This window comes from Camelus bactrianus, chromosome 14, assembly GCF_048773025.1.
Source record: "Camelus bactrianus isolate YW-2024 breed Bactrian camel chromosome 14, ASM4877302v1, whole genome shotgun sequence".
NCBI lineage: Eukaryota > Metazoa > Chordata > Mammalia > Artiodactyla > Camelidae > Camelus > Camelus bactrianus.
The window spans coordinates 64,124,730-64,134,362 of record NC_133552.1 but is presented as its reverse complement, the minus strand read 5'-3'; the positions used below and the strand labels follow the sequence as shown (position 1 = coordinate 64,134,362).

The 9,633-nt window shown below is 42.8% G+C and overlaps 1 long non-coding RNA gene across 1 annotated transcript; it reads right to left on the bottom strand.

Moving 5' to 3' along the window:
* Positions 1 to 3,770: 3,770 nt before the first annotated feature.
* Positions 3,771 to 8,737, bottom strand: LOC123617728 (uncharacterized). The gene is made up of 4 exons (XR_006725931.1): positions 8,600 to 8,737; positions 7,924 to 8,048; positions 6,547 to 6,718; positions 3,771 to 4,480 (listed from the first exon to the last, which is right to left on the bottom strand). It is a non-coding gene; the product is annotated as an uncharacterized LOC123617728 (long non-coding RNA).
* Positions 8,738 to 9,633: the final 896 nt, after the last annotated feature.

The following is a 9,633-nucleotide window of genomic DNA, read 5'->3' as shown; positions in this document are numbered from 1 at the left end:
ATAATACATTTTTTTCCTTCATTTCTTCCAACATTGGTGTATAATAATTATTTAGATATTTGGGTCATACTTCAGCTCCATGAAATATTTTTTGTTACTTCGTTAATATCCTTTTCATAGTTTATTTCTGTTCTTTCTTTCTGGAATACTTATTTATCAGACATTGGCCTTTTATGCTTCAGTCTTTTTCTAATATTATGTGTTGAGCTGTTTGTTGAATTTTCTAGAGCTTTTACCCAATTATTGCTGCTAACCTTTCTATTTATTACCATTTTTATTTTAGCAATCATTTTTAACTTTCAGGAGATCTTTGTGTCCTTGATTGCGCATCCTGCACTTGTTCTTTAGATCTGACATTTTCTTGATTTCTCTGAGGATAATAATTAGAGGTTTTATAAAATCCTAGCAGTAATAATATTAAAATTTTTTGACTCACCCTTAAATTTTCCTGGCTTTCTCCTGAATTTGTTGTCATGTTTATGTATCTTTGTCCTTCTTTTTCATGCTGGCAGTCTTCAACTGGCTGGTAATTGTTAATGTCCTTATTTTCCTGTTGTGAATCTCAGTATATTTCTTTGATGGGCTTTTCCTTGAATGGAAGTCTGTCTGGGGGTCTGTTGATATGTATGGGCTTGCAGACTGAGTAGATAAGCAGAGAGTAGGTGATATCAGGGAGTTCCCCAAAGCTAGTTCAACGCAGGATCTATTCTGGGCTGCCCACCTCGCACTAGCAACCCTAGTTCTTCCCAGGAAGTTACCCAGTTGGAGGGGTCACATAAAAGCCCTCTAGGTTTTGTCCAAGGATGAACCCTGAATTGCCAATCCCTTTGTTCCGATGTAGGAAAATTAATGAGGGGGTCTACGCAGGAAAATTGTTCCTTAGAAACAGTTTGAATTAACTCCTTGTTTTGTATCGATCTCACTGCCTCCTTGAAAACTGGAGGATCCCAAATCTAGGCCTTCTCTTCTCAGGAGTTTTCTGGACAAATGATCTTTAAATTGCACTACCCATCCTGGGCCAAAACTTCCTCAGCCCTCTTTCATCCATTGATATATTTTCGTATGTTTTCAGAGTTCATGAAGGTTTGAAATTCACCATCTGTTGATTATTGCCCTCCCCCCCACTATCTCTGCCACTATAAATCTATTTCCATTGCTAATTCTGCGTTATGTTTGTAGTGGGTTTTGGAGAGGAAGGGGGAAACCATACGGGGGAAGGCAAACCTAACATTTAGTCCACCATTTTAAATTGGGAACACTTAGACTTGTAAATAAAAGACATTAGTGCTTGAACAAGAATCCCATCATAATATTATGTCAGTGTTCTCATCTATCTGTTTAAAACAACTATGAAATTAAATGACATCTAAACTCTAGAATCATACTGTCCAAACAATATGGCTACTTAAATTTAAATTAAGTAAAGATAAATCTAATCTAAAATTCATTTCCTCAACCACATCAGTCACATTTCAGATGCACAACACCACAGGTCTGGCATCTACTTTACTGAATAGCAAAGACGGAACATTTCCTGTGTGATGTCAGAACTCGAGTGTAGATGTTCTATTGGACAGCGTGTCTCCAAGCAAACTCAGAACTCACTGATAAAGGACTGATAATTGAAAATCAGGGTGCAACTGATGGAGCATGAAAAAGGGGCTCTCTGCTCTTTATTACTGAAACTTTGGGTGAAAATGTCCCTGCATATGTTTCAAAACAGGAATCTATTTCCTGGAGGTCCTTTGCTTTCAGTTGGGAGCTGCTCAATGGATTAATCTTGGCTGTGTGTATTGACTGACAGCTTGGCTACTGCAGACCTGATGAATAAGTGAGAGCTTGAATGCCTGCAGTGCTCTCTGAAGGCAGTGAGTAGGCGCCGCAATGTTTATCCTGTACAATGAGGCTTACATATGTGGAGGATCTTAAATTACCCCCGAGAACAGCACATGAGAATGGGCAAAGAGAGAAGACAGAATTTGACAAGGATTTTGCTCTGTTTAACTTTACAGTTCACAGGCCATCTATGAGGTGGTGGAAGTGACAGCTCATCTTACCTCCCTGGAATCCGTCCCTGAACAGCTAACAGTAAACCTTTTAAACAGAACTCTGATAAGGAAGAACTACTTCTAACCTACCCTAAATTGTTGTTTTTATCTACTGTGATGAATTGGGTACAGTTTCTGAAGTGGAAAGTAATGGAGAAAGTCAAAGATTTTTATTGATCCAGAGACAATATTGGATAAGGGGGACAGGCTTATGTGATTTAAGGGAAATTCAGCCTCTTGGGAATTTAATGCACTTGGTTTTATGCCTAAGAAGTAGGTAGTGTATAAAACAAAACTAGAAATAAACTACACATTAAAATAAAGCTAACACTGAGGTTGGTCAGTGATTCCCTCTGGAATTGTGAAGCCCCGGAAATTTCTTGGGACTTCGGTGTTTCATGAACTGTGACCCAACTGGGAATAGCAGACGTGGTATCCTCTCGCCTTTCCTCCTTACCATCCAACTCATCGTCCTCAGATGTTAGAAGCCAAGCCTCCTGAGAACAATTCCTTGTCTTTAAGAAATGTACATGCCCATTCTCTCCAAAAATCTTTTTGTGTGTGCTGGTGCAGATTTTTAGTGGCAAAACCCACATGTGGCATTTTTCTGTTTTTCTTTTTTTCTATCTAAACCTAATTAGGGCATACTGCTTTGATATGGAGTTTTTCATGAGAGGATAAATAACATGTCCTTGACCTTTTTATACAAACTGGTCAAGAATTCATAGACTAATGTATTTTTTTCAATATAGACACACTCATTAACAACATGGAAAAATCCATATTCAAGTCTGGTTTTCAGCTCAAATTTCTACATGGATCAAATTAATTGGGGGATGTTTTCATTTCCACTTTTCATGTATGCACAGTGAACACATACTAATTTGTGTCACATTATCTTTGCTGGATCTGTCAATCCACTAAACAAATATGAATTGAGACCCAGTACAAGCATGACACCTCAGTGGAGAGAGAAATGGATCAAACACAGATTGATGATATGACAAAATAACTGGAATTGAGTCCACCCCTGAATCCCTGTTTGGGCCAGATTTTCTGATTTTATCTAGTGCTTTAAGATGAGGTTAATGATGGCCCTGAGCCCCCTTACTCCTGCCATTCCTTCCCTCCTCAGGACTCTGCCAAGCTGGGCAATATTATTGGCCACATGTGACCCACTGCGGGAAGGATCCAGGAAACCAAAGATGAATGAGGGAAGCAGCACTTCAATGTAGCGCATCTGCTTTGTCCCAAATATCTCCCCCCCCCAAACCCCCAGCAGCTTAACCAAAGACACTTGGATTTCTGCAGCTAAGTAGAGAGTGATGCATCCTTTATGGTACTTTAGGAACATAGCAGTAAATAAGAAAGGAGAGTCTGAATAAAAATGGTTCCACCATGGGTTTGGGAGGGTTCTGCAGCAACAGGGTTTATGAATACCCTAAAAAGGGGCACTGGAAAGGGGAACAGCACTGCTTTCAAATCCAGATCCAATTGTTGGGAGATCTGGGGGCTGGTAGGCAGGGAGCATATTAAATACAAAAACAACCTATGTCCAAATCCCCCACCCTTCTGGGACAAAAAGATTTAGATGAACCTAAAAAAGGAAGGGAAACTAACATCTGCAGAGTCCTCACCATGATATTATCATGCATGCAAAGTGCTTGACATATGATATTTTATTTAAATCTTCCAACAACCCAATAAAGTTATTCCCATTTTGGAGAATGTAGTTAAGTCAGTGGAGATTCAGAGTGGCAAGGTAACTTGCTCAAAATCACACAGCCAGTGGTGGTAGAACTAGGGTTCAAACCCTGGCTTACTGAAATTAGGTTTTCTGTGTGTGATAGTGATCCCTCTGTCTGGGGCCGCCTGATTTGTCCAGGTGAAGCCTGGCTTGGGGAAGGGAGCGGTGAGGAGCGGGGTGACAGGAAGTGTGGTTCTGACAGTTCCACTTCTGTGGCTCACTGGTCACTGTCCTCAGTCTCAGAACCAACTCTCCCCAGTGCCTCCAACGTGTCTGCTCTCGCGTCATGGACACAGCTCATAACGACGCAGCAGACAGGTTAGGCCTCTGGGGTTGCCTGAGCGACGCGTTTATATGAAGGGATTTGTGTCAGTGTAAACAGGTAAGCTGGACAATTAACGCCACTCCCACCCAAGCCATGTTCTTTACAAAATGATACTTCTGTTCAGTGATGACCTCATCGACCTACCACTGAAGGCACGGGCGTGGCATTTCTGTTCTTTCTCAAGGCACAGACAAGAAGGGGAACAAACCAGGATGAACATCTAACAGTGTTTGGGGCTCACAGGCCTCCCGCTGGTCAACCGGCTTGTGAGTGAGCTTTGCAAGCTGTGCTCTCAGCTGCGTCCTTGGTTACCCGTCGCCCGCTTTCCGGTTGTTGATGACACTGCAGAACACCGCATTTCTAGAAGACAGAAGGTCGGGCAAGAGAAGGCGTTCAGGGTGTAGAATCGGCCACAACTGGTTTGAACTGACTTCTGCCACAGGGAACTTGTTCATGCTGTGCACTCTCTGCACTTTAGTTCTTTGACTATAAAGAGCAACTAATAAAGGCTCCCCCATAGCACCATTTGGAGGATTAAATAAAGCACCAGACCTGAAGGCACTCAGTGAATCTTGGTGGTGGTTTTTCTCCTCTTTAGCTACTTGACATCTTTACCAAGTAATGGAGAGTGAAGTGAAATTTTTCATATTTATAAAGTATGTAATAATATGTATATGTACATATACAAATATAATGTGTATATACATTTTCTATATATATAAAATGCTTGAGGAAAACTAAATGATGTGTAATTTTTTTGAGACATATACTGACTTCAGTCACACTTGAATCTCTTTTAGTGCATATTCTGGAAATGCCTTATCTTTTTTCTTTCTTTTTCACATCCCAGCACCGTGCAAAGTTGGAAACTCAGTAAATGCCTTTGATGACGATAATAGGTGTGCCATTTCAACGTATGGATACTTTGAGTCATAGAAAGGTTAAAGAGCTTGCTTCGAACTACCAGATGCTTGCTTTTCAGCCTATGAGCCAGGGCTCTGAATGCATTCATCTTTCCCTGCGTACTCTTTGGTCCTTCATAGATAATTGATAAACAAACTCATTTCTTTTCTTTGCAAAAGATGTGTCTTCCTGACTAAATTAAAGTTTTGGTAGCCCAATTTATTCTCTTAACCCGACAGAACAAGCCATTGATTTCTTTTCCATTTTCAATCATTGAAAACGTTGTCACATTTCATTCTTGCTCTCGGAGTTATTAGATTTCAGTTCTTGTTTCCACATGCTTTATATGCACAAGTCAAGTGTAACCTGAAAGATATTAAAGTGGATTTGCAGGGAAATGGCCCATAGCTGGGAAATTTGTCTTATTGCCTCTTAACTCCTCTTTTGTTTAATGTGCTTATTGGTATTTTCCTAGGATCCTGCTGGCGCTGTGTGATGACACGTTTCTGCTGACAGCCCTGAACTTTCATCAGACAGAACCTCTGTGAATAAGGTGAGAGGGAGTTTTTAATGAACGCCCTAAGACTGGGAGTGAAAACAAAGAGCAGGAAGGCTGTGAGATGGATCTGGCTGTCAAAACAAAGTGAAATAAAAATCCCAAAGTGCTCTGCCCCAACAAGCAGCACCACCTCCTGCTGCTGGGCACCCACCCTCTCCCGGGCAGAAATCAGCATCTAGGCCACGACCTAGAGCCCATGGAGGAGATGCTTAATTTGGAAGGAATCGATGAAGCAACTTCCCACAGAAATCCTCTACCCGGGGCCCCTCGTGCCTCACCCCTATCTCTGCCGTTAGAGCTGCTTTCAAATCCCCAGTGATCTTAAATTCCCTAGAAAGGGCTTGAAAGCTTCTCCTGGTAATTATGGCCTAGTGAGAAACAATCAAACTGGGAAAAGAGACTCTGAAAAAAATCCCTGAAGTCAGCCCTGCCCATTGTATCTGTGTTTAGAGTTAGATGAAAAATTCGTGTTACATTTTAGGAAACCTCTTTGGTGAAATAGCTTTGAACGTCACAGCCCAAGGCTAGAATTCTCTTTCTTGAGGAGGAGATATATTTCAGAATCAGGTTATGACTTTGAACACAGCCTGGTAAATCCAATATCGTACAGCAGAGAGGCGTTATCACCAGGGCTCAAGGACAGCTAAAGATTTCATAATTGTCCTCGTATCACTCTCTGGACTGCTCGCTGCCCTGCTGTCTGATACATGTGTGTTCTTTTCTACATATGAAAACTAGTCTAAAACTTCTATTATTTTAAACAAATATTTATGGAGCACTTACAATATGCCAGGCATTGTCCTAGGAGCTGGAAATCCAGAGGTTACTTTAAAAAGCAAAACCCCTGTCTTCATAGAGGATTCACTATTAAAAACTCAACTGCTCTGCTGAAGGTGCACACAGCAGTCCGTATATTTACACAAAAGGAATATACAGCTGGCTCTGATCTTACTTCTCTGCTCACCTCAGGTTTGTTGTCCTGTGTCACCATGCCTGTAAATTCCCCAAGTGCAGCAGCCGCAGCCTCTTTTGATGTCTCTCAGGGCCAAAGACAAAGCCATGTGCGACATGACTACTCAAACCCCGGACAGGCATCCCAGGCGTTCAGATATTCTCTGATCATCCTGATTGACATTCTGGAGGCACACAGAGGGAATGCCATGGGGCTTGTTATTTGTATTCTTGGAACTCGAGTCTGTGTGCTTGAATAGGTTGGCCAAGAAAACAAACCAAGTGGTCAGGCTGAGACAAGATTGTGAATCTTGGGTTTCCCACCCAACTTTCTGAGCTAAAGGGAAAAAAAAAAGGTGGTTGGGGAGGGAGGGTATGTCTGTGGTCTTACAAGGTCTCAAGCAAATCGAAGTGCTGTCATTGGGAAGAATAACATCTGCACATGATTAGCACTTTGCACCTTTCATTTAGTCACTCATTCAAAACAAATATCCCCGTGTGGCTGGACCATGAGAGTAGGGCTACAGGAATCACCACTGTGCCTGCCTTCAGGGATCGGATCTGTTTGCTTGTTCTATCTTCTAAGATCCTTTGGGACAGTTTGCAAGCCACTGTCACCCCTAGGCAGTGTAGCCTAACGTTTCAAACTTCAGACTTTGGTGTTAAACTGCAAAACACAAGGTAAGTCTCCAAGCTTCGTTGTATTCATAACAATGTTCAAACACTTATCCAGCTTGGGGGGCATAGCGGTCAGGGTTCAACATAAAGGGATTTATCACAGGAATTGGCTTACACCGTTGTGGAGCCTGGCTAAGCAAGTATGTCGTCCCGAGGGAGATGGTCAGGAAGGGACCCCACGGGCAAGAGCTGAAGCTGGTGTCCACCCACAGGCGGCCATCCAGAAGGACGGTCCGGGGAAATTACAGACTCAGCAGCTGTTGGGAACCTCTGAGCTCCAGGAAGAAGGACTAACCGCTCTTTTATGAAAGGCTTTGCTGCTAATAAAGTCAGGCCTGCCCGAGGTACTCTCCCCATCTGATCAGAATGAAGTCCACTGATCAGGGACGTTAGTGATGTCTGCAGAATCCCTTCCCAGCAGCACCCACTCTGGTCTTGGACTAACTAGCTATGAGATGATCTGTGTGCTGCCAAAGGGCCCTGACTCGCTAGCCCTCCAACTCTCAAGAGACGTGTCCCCTGACCTCACCAGACCATGGGAGAAAGTGACACCGGATCAATGCCAGTCAAGGTGACTGAGCAAAAAGGCATCCCTTGGGGCTGTTGCGAAGCTTAAGGAGATGATGCACGTGAAACGTCTGGAGGACACAGAAGGTGGAATTGCCCTTGAGCAGATGAAAAACTCAGGCTCAGAAAACAGAAACAAAGCGACCTTATAACGGTCGGAGCGTGGAGTTGACATGGCAGTCTGAGTCTCCTCCTTCGGAACCTTCGTTCCTGCGCAGTCACTGCTCCACCACCAGTGCGCCTTCTCCTGCCGAGTCAGGGCTGCACAAGCTGGAAGAGAAAAGTGAGCAACAGCTACAGGGTGGGCGGATTTGCGGCTCCCAGGCATGTAGGATAAGGCAGACGGAGCCCCAGCCCAAGGCCTAGCGTGGGCTTCTTAGACGGATGAAGCCTCAGACACCCTCACACCGCAGGCTACACGCTCCACGTTGCTCCCTGAATAACCGACCTCTTCTTTGTGAGCTTCTGGGAGGCTGACTCTGACACAAACCTGCTCTCATTGTTCTGTCTCGATCTTCTTTATGAGCAGATTTCACTTTGGAAATGCTTTGTTACTTCCTTTCTGTTGACTGTTTTTAGGCTACAAATTCAAAATTTATGAAAAGCCTTTCAATGATTCAAGACCAAATTTTGTTAGGAGAGATTGGAGTGATAGTTGTTGGGTGGTTAAAAATGAGCAACAAACACTCTTTCCCCACCCACCATTCTCACTGTGAAGTAAATAATAATAGACATAAAAGCACACAGAGCTCAAACAAGCTGTCAACACACATTAATCCTCCGGCTCTAACTCTGGCAGGGAAATAGAAGCACCCATTTACCTTGTCAAGTTTCTGCCTCCTCCCTAGACAGTGTCCCAAAATCTGCTAGAACACCGCTGACATCGGCCGGGCAGCCACGTGAACCGTGCTCATCCCATCTTCCCCCGGCTCACGTAAGCCTTGTGCGACTGAACTTTAAAAGAGCCACATGCTAAGATGTCATCAAAATGCTGCCCCAAAGTTACAAGCTCTCCAGTGGTGCATTGGTACACTCCTAGTCTTTTAAAGCCGAGTTCAACCATCTTCAAGTCACCAAACAAGTATTTATTAAGTGCCTCTTAGGTATCAGGAATTCTTTTTGAATGCTGAGATTGTAGCTGAGAACAGGACAAGCAGGGTTTCTGCTCATGAGGCTTACATTCTAAAGACGCTCCGGAAGACATTCGCATAGTAAACAAAAATGAAGCGATTCATATTGTGTAAGCACTGCTAAGAAAATGAACAGAGTGACCCAATCAAGAGTGATTAGGGCTCCAGGTCGTGGCTTAGAAACAGAGGCAGCTTGTTCTCCGAATAAGCACTGTTGTGTGTCCTTTGATAAAGAAGATCGTTACTTGATGCATTTTGTTCAGAAATTGCATCCAAATATAACGCCATACATCTTTAAAAATACTTGTGCATTCACCGAAAAAAAAAATATATAGTGTAAAAGAAATCTTAGCATTTAAAACACTTAGTGAGCACAGTGTGTCTCATGCAAGAAGGAAATAGTGTTTAAAAGACAGGTGTCTATTGTACAATCCTTGATGAAAGACTAAATATCTAGAAATCAAGAACAAACCACAGTCTAGCCAAAAGTAGAATGCACGGGTGGAGAAACTGTCTGTGGGTTGGATGGAATCCAGCTAGAATCAGTTAAAATTAACCAGATTGTGAAAAACGTGATTTTTTGCACAAGGATGAGGATGCTTTCTGATGGGCTGGTTAGAAAAGAGGGCACTTGTGTTGTTTCAGAGGATGGAACAGTGACAGATTGATAGCATATTAGGGAGCTCCATTTTGTTTCTTACTCAATTCTACATAATTCTGACCTA